Raw genomic sequence first — 6,277 nt, 5'->3', positions numbered from 1 at the left:
GTCTAGACCTTATCTCTAAAGGTTCACAGCCTCAATTTTGTGAGAATAACATATGATGCCCAGTTTCTTGGAAACTGACTTATATGATCAACATCATTAGAGTGAAGATTCATTTTCAGTGAGAAATAGAACTGTTAAGCTCACTAGTACTTGAGTTTGGTTGTTATTACATTCTTTCCCTGAAGGCAAGGTATGTGGAAAATCAATTTTGGTTTTCTGTGCAAGGAATCAGTACAGAAAGGTCTGCTGGATCGTTTTAGCGACTGTTGGTATCAGGCCCTTATATATCAACAGGTTTGGGTAGTTGTATTTTTTAGTTGGGGGACTTGCTGTCTTTAGCTGAAGGAAGAACATTGCCTAACAATAGGAGAGAGCATGCTCCCCTTCTTTGTTTTTTCCGAGATGCAGTCTTGCCCTGTTGCCCAGTCTGGAGTGCAGTGGCACAATCTCGGCTCACTGCAGCCTTCACCTCCTGGGTTTAAGCAATTCTCCTGCCTCAGCCTCTGGAGTAGCTAGGATTACGGGTGGTGCATGCCACCATGCCCAGCTAATTTTTGTATTTTTAGTAGAGATGGGGTTTCACCATGTTGGCCAGGGTGGTCTCGAACCCTTGACCTCGTGATCCACTTGCCTTGACTTCCCAAAGTGCTGGAATTACAGGCATGAGCCACCACACCCAGCCCAGGATGCTCCCATCTTAATGCTGACCTTCAGTTTGTGGTCAGGCATAGGCTGGCAGTCCTCCACAGTCATATTCTCTTTGGCTCTCTGAGGCTATATCTAGGTCACTTTGATTGGGTTTGGGGGCCCCAAAACTCTGCAGTCACTCAAACCTCAGGATTTAATATTTTTAGCAGATGGATTATTGTGTCCACTTATTTTTTTTTTAACTTCAACCTCAGAAGATAAAACTTTAATTGCTGTTTTGGAGACATTTTATATCATTGCCATGTGACAATTCCTTACTTCTTGAACATGCTCAATGACATCATCACCTTAACAGTCCTGCTCCCACCTTCCCATTAAGGTGCAAATCATGTCTGGAACAATTTCTATGTTGGCAGACTCACAGGTTGGCTTCTTAGAATTAGTAATGAATTAAATGGTTCCTTAGAGATCTATTGTTTGGTCTCTTGGAATGTGTAATATGTATTATTTTGCTTCTGCCAATATTAGATAGGATGTTTCTTATTCCTAGTTCCTTCAAAGCAGTTTAGTTCCTTTTTTTTTTTTTGAGATGGGCTCTCATTTGCTCTGTCATCCAGGCTGCAGTGCAGTGGTGCGATCTCAGCTCACTGCAACCTCTGCCTCCTGGGTTCAGTTGATCTTTCCACCTCAGCCTCCTGCGTAGCTGGGACTACAGGTGTGTGCCACCATGCCTAGATAACTGTTGGCATTTTTTGTAGAGATGGGGTTTCACCATGTTGCCTAGGCTGGTCTCAAACTCTTGGACTCAAGTGATCCACCTGCCTCGGTCTCCCCAAGTGCTGGGATTATAGACATGAGCCACTGTACGTGGCCCAGTTTAGTTCTTATTAGTTCTGTTAAGTTTTTATGTGAATGGTAGGTATGGTGATGATATATATTTTGATGAGTTGGCTGTAGCTAAATTAGGTGGTTTGATGAGACTGTTGTCCTGTCTTCAGACAAGCTTTTCTTTACCCTTGCCTATAGGTTGTTGGTGATCACTAACTTAAAAATAATAAACATTCAGCGGTAGAATGTCTTGACAAAAAAGACAAAAATAATTTTAAAATTTACTGAGAAATCAGGCTCACACAATACCTTGTTCATAAACTAAAGGTTATTATTCTAAAGGTTACTTTAGAATAATTACTTTTCTAATTTTTCACATCTCTTAAAAACTTAATAAATTACATATATATGATGTTTCATTACTGAATATTTGCTAACGATATACCTCATTGATATGTGTACAGTGTTCAGCACATTTACCACAGGCAACCTAGGAGGGATGCTGGAAAAAAAATTATGAAGTCAGTGAGACTTATTTTTTGTGTTCTCATATATATACACACACACACATATATATATATATATATATTTTTTTTTTTAGTGACTTTGTTGATTTCCATTAAAACCTTAAGGCCTGGAACTTCCTTCTATGGGATCTCAGGCAGTGATTCATGCTTTTCCCTTCCTCTTCAGTTTCTTTCTGTTAGCATTTACTTAGGCAGTATCATATGCCTGAGCTCTGCTTTCCATCTCCTGCTACAGTAAATTAACCTGAACTTGGTTATTGGTAATTGATTGGCTTAGGGGATTTCCCTTAAAATATTTGTGTTTAATAGGGAATTTGATGTCTTAATTCAAATGGTGAGACTCACTGGCATGCCAGGAGGTTGACATTTTAAAATAGGGCAGAGGTGGCTAAGATTTGTGGGACTTAAAGTGTATTAAGTTCATTGCCGGGATATGCACTAGCCCTCTTTTTGTGGTGAGCCTGTTTAATTCTTGCACAAGATAGGGCTCAGTCTTCTTACCTCTTATGCCTACTCACTAGAAGTACTTCTGCTTTATTCTTTTACAAGAGATGAGGGTTCATGCACAGTTCACGTCTTTGAAATGCTTTCTATGCCTTATTTGAAAGAAGGCCCCCTTTATATTTTTGCCACACAGCACATTCTCTTGGACCTGTAAGGATTCAATGGGCATACCCCCACTGGAGACTGAGCTAAGGCTGATTCTGCTTTCTTTAATTTAACTGCATTTTGTGATGCTATGGGTTTGGGTTTGTTGGTTTTTTGTGTGTAGTTGTTTGTTTTGTTTTGAGATGAAGTTCGCTCTTGTTGCCTAGGCTGGAGTGCAATGTAACGATCTCGACTCACCGCAACCTCTGCCTCCCAGGTTCAAGTGATTCTCCTACCTCAGCTTCCCAAGTATCTAGGATTACAGGCATGCATCACCATGCCCGACTAATTTTGTATTTTTAGTGGAGATGGAGTTTCTCCATTGGTCAGGCTGGTTTTGAACTCCCGACCTCAGGTGATCCCCCTGCTTTGGCCTCCCAAAGTGCTGGGATTACAGGTGTGAGCCACTGCACCCTGTGATACTCTGGGTTTTTTTTTTTTTTTTTTTTTTAATCTTATTTGGACTTTTATTATACTTGCACTGTGGGCTGTTAAACATTTTTTAAAGATTTAAGAAAATAGATAATATCAGAAAAACCCTCCAATTTGCTTTAAAAAGATAGTAACTTTTCTTGTTTTTAATATAAAAGTATCCTCTATTTTCTTAAGAATAGCTTAGTATGAATACCTTATTAGATGAAACTAGCTGTGGAGGCAAAAATAACTGGTCTGGGGATGTAACAAGGCTGGCCAAGTCAGCCAGTATTTAGATTAGGTTTAACCACACACACACACACACTCTGTCTCTCTCTCTCTCTCTCTCTCTCTCTCTCTCTCTCTCTCTCTCTCTCCCTCCCCTCCCCCCCCACCAACCCCCCACCACCTCCACTGCCTGCTTCAGAGAGGTTGGTTGGATGTTGAGATATATATATTACCAGTAAACTGCAATAATGTTAGGAGCTGTTCCACTGGGGGAAGGAACATCTCTTGAGAGTTGGGGAAAAGAGAGTTTGCCCACAAATCCACTTCTATGGACAGTTTTGGTAGTCACCCCTGGGGAAGAAGACTAGAAATTACCTTGGAACCTTGGTTGATAAGAAATGTCCAATGATTGACACTTGACTGACTGAGGCACTGCTATATTGCCACTCTGCAGAGTACAGACTTTTCAGTCTGCATTTTGCAGTCATCAGCTTATGGAAGAGATGTGGGGAGGGGACTCTTTTTGTAATCACTAGTGCTACTAAATAGAATTCCTTAGGTACTCTATATACCATAAATATCAGATTGCCTATCTCTAAATCTTATTGCCTAAGGAAAACATGGTAAACCATATGATCTCTGTGCTTATCGTCAGTCATCTTGCTGATGCCTCAATTTTTAAGATTACCGAAACACTGAATCTTCTCTGTACCATGTCCTTTTTTAAAACAGGTAATATGAGGCCGGGCGCGGTGGCTCACGCCTGTAATCCCAGCACTTTGGGAGGCCGAGGCGGGTGGATCACGAGGTCAAGAGATCGAGACCATCCTAGTCAACATGGTGAAACCCCGTCTCTACTAAAAATACAAAAAAAATTAGCTGGGTGTGGTGGCGCGTGCCTGTAAACCCAGCTACTCAGGAGGTTGAGGCAGGAGAATTGCCTGAACCCAGGAGGCGGAGGTTGCGGTGAGCCGAGATCAGGCCATTGCACTCCAGCCTGGGTAACATGAGTGAAACTCCGTCTCAAAAAAAAAAAAAAAAAAAAAAAAAAAAACAGGTAATATGATTGTTTTCCCCAAAAGGTGCAAAGGTTGATGACTAAGTCTCCTTTCCATCTCCACCCCACAAAGCATGTGCTGTTACCAGTTTGTTTATCCTCTTATTTGCACGAGTGTGTATATGTATGCTTATATGTACATTCATAATATATACATTGTTCTGCCTCTTTGCTTTTTTCACATACTATATTTTGAGTTGTACATATAGCCCTGCCTCTTTTTTCCTTTTTTAAAAAATAACTGGTAGTTTCCATGTATGGCTGATTTATAATTCATTTAATCTCTTCCCTATTAAAGTGCCTGAATGACCTCTTTGTACCTTCCAGTGTTCTCCTTCTGTATATATTTAACAAATACTCCTGTGTATTTGGCTGCTTTTCTTTGGGTATTTGTCATCTTTGCTCTTGAAACCAAGTGCTTAAAAGTTCTCTTTATTCCTGCAAAATATGATGGGCCTCCTTCCTGACAGATATGCTTTGGTATGTTGCAGGAGAGACACAGAACTAAATGGACTGCTGTGGTTTAAGCAGCAGGACATCAGGAAGACGGGTTCCCACTTCTTAGAACAACCACTGAAATAACCAGCACCAGCCTCTAATCTGGAGGATCCATTTGTAAATTCCAGTCAGATTTGTTTTCTATTCACAGAAATTGTTCCTCTTTTTCTCTGCAGGCAGTTCCTAATGTATATGTGTCTTCCATACAAATGACCATGTGTGGAAAGCCCTCTTCAGCCAAGTGGAGAAAGTGGGAGGAGGGAGATTCCTGATTTCACCGCTTGAGCTGCAGCTGGGAAAGCAATTCTTGGCGTCTGGAATTGCAAGTTTGAAATAATTTTCTTAGAGAAAATACATTTAGTAGTTAGCTTTTATCGTGGTAGCACTAGTATTCTATTATTCTACTACAGATTCATTAGGGATTCAATAGGCTTTTTAAACTAGACCAATTGCTATTTGTCACATTGTTTCTATGACTGAAAACCAACCTGTTGGGTGGTGTTTGTGAATACTGTGATGGATACATGTGGCCAGATTCTGCTTTGTAAAACCAAATGTCATGTAGACTGAGGGTAACCTTTATGTGACTGGGGTCAGAAAAACAGAATTATTATGTTGTTGTTTGCTGAGACTACAGTGAGACTTACATAGGATGAACTTCTTTCTACTTCGATAATTGGAGTCCATGAAGAAGGAGCAGAACTGTTAAAAAAAATCAGGGACTTTTCTTTTCTTTTTTTTTTTTGAGACAGGGTCTCACTATGTCACCCAGAATGCAGTGCAGTGGTGTGATCTCGGCTCACTGCAACCTCTACCTCCCAGGCTCAGGCAATTCTCCTGCCTCAGCCTCCGGAGTAGCTGGGATTGCAGGTGCCCACCACCACACTCGGCTAATTTTCGTATTTTTTGGTTGAGATGGGGTTTCACCATGGTAGCCAGGTTGATCTTGAACTCCTGACCTCAAATGATCCACCCAACTCAGCCTCCCAAAGTACTGCGATTACAGGCGTGAGCCACTGTGCCCAGCCTGAGACTTTTCTTCCTCAGTAAAGTGGAAGTTTCAGAAAGAGAGAAAATCATTTGGTTAAGCCAGGGCATTTCAACAGACTGACTAAAGTAGCTTTATGCCCCCCAAAGGCAGAGATAATCAGGAAATTTTGTGGACAGATTGTGGATAAAAATCTGATGAGGTAGGCCGGGCGCGGTGGCTCAAGCCTGTAATCCCAGCACTTTGGGAGGCCGAGGCGGGTGGATCACGAGGTCAAGAGATCGAGACCATCCTAGTCAACATGGTGAAACCCCGTCTCTACTAAAAATACAAAAACGTTAGCTGGGCATGGTGGCACGTGCCTGTAATCCCAGCTACTCAGGAGGCTGAGGCAGGAGAATTGCCTGAACCCGGGAGGCGGAGGTTGCGGTGAGCCGAGAT

This window comes from Sapajus apella, unplaced genomic scaffold (assembly GCF_009761245.1).
Source record: "Sapajus apella isolate SASKATOON/1434 unplaced genomic scaffold, GSC_monkey_1.0 scaffold83, whole genome shotgun sequence".
NCBI lineage: Eukaryota > Metazoa > Chordata > Mammalia > Primates > Cebidae > Sapajus > Sapajus apella.
The sequence above is the reverse complement of the archived record's forward strand: the minus strand, read 5'-3'. Positions refer to the sequence as shown.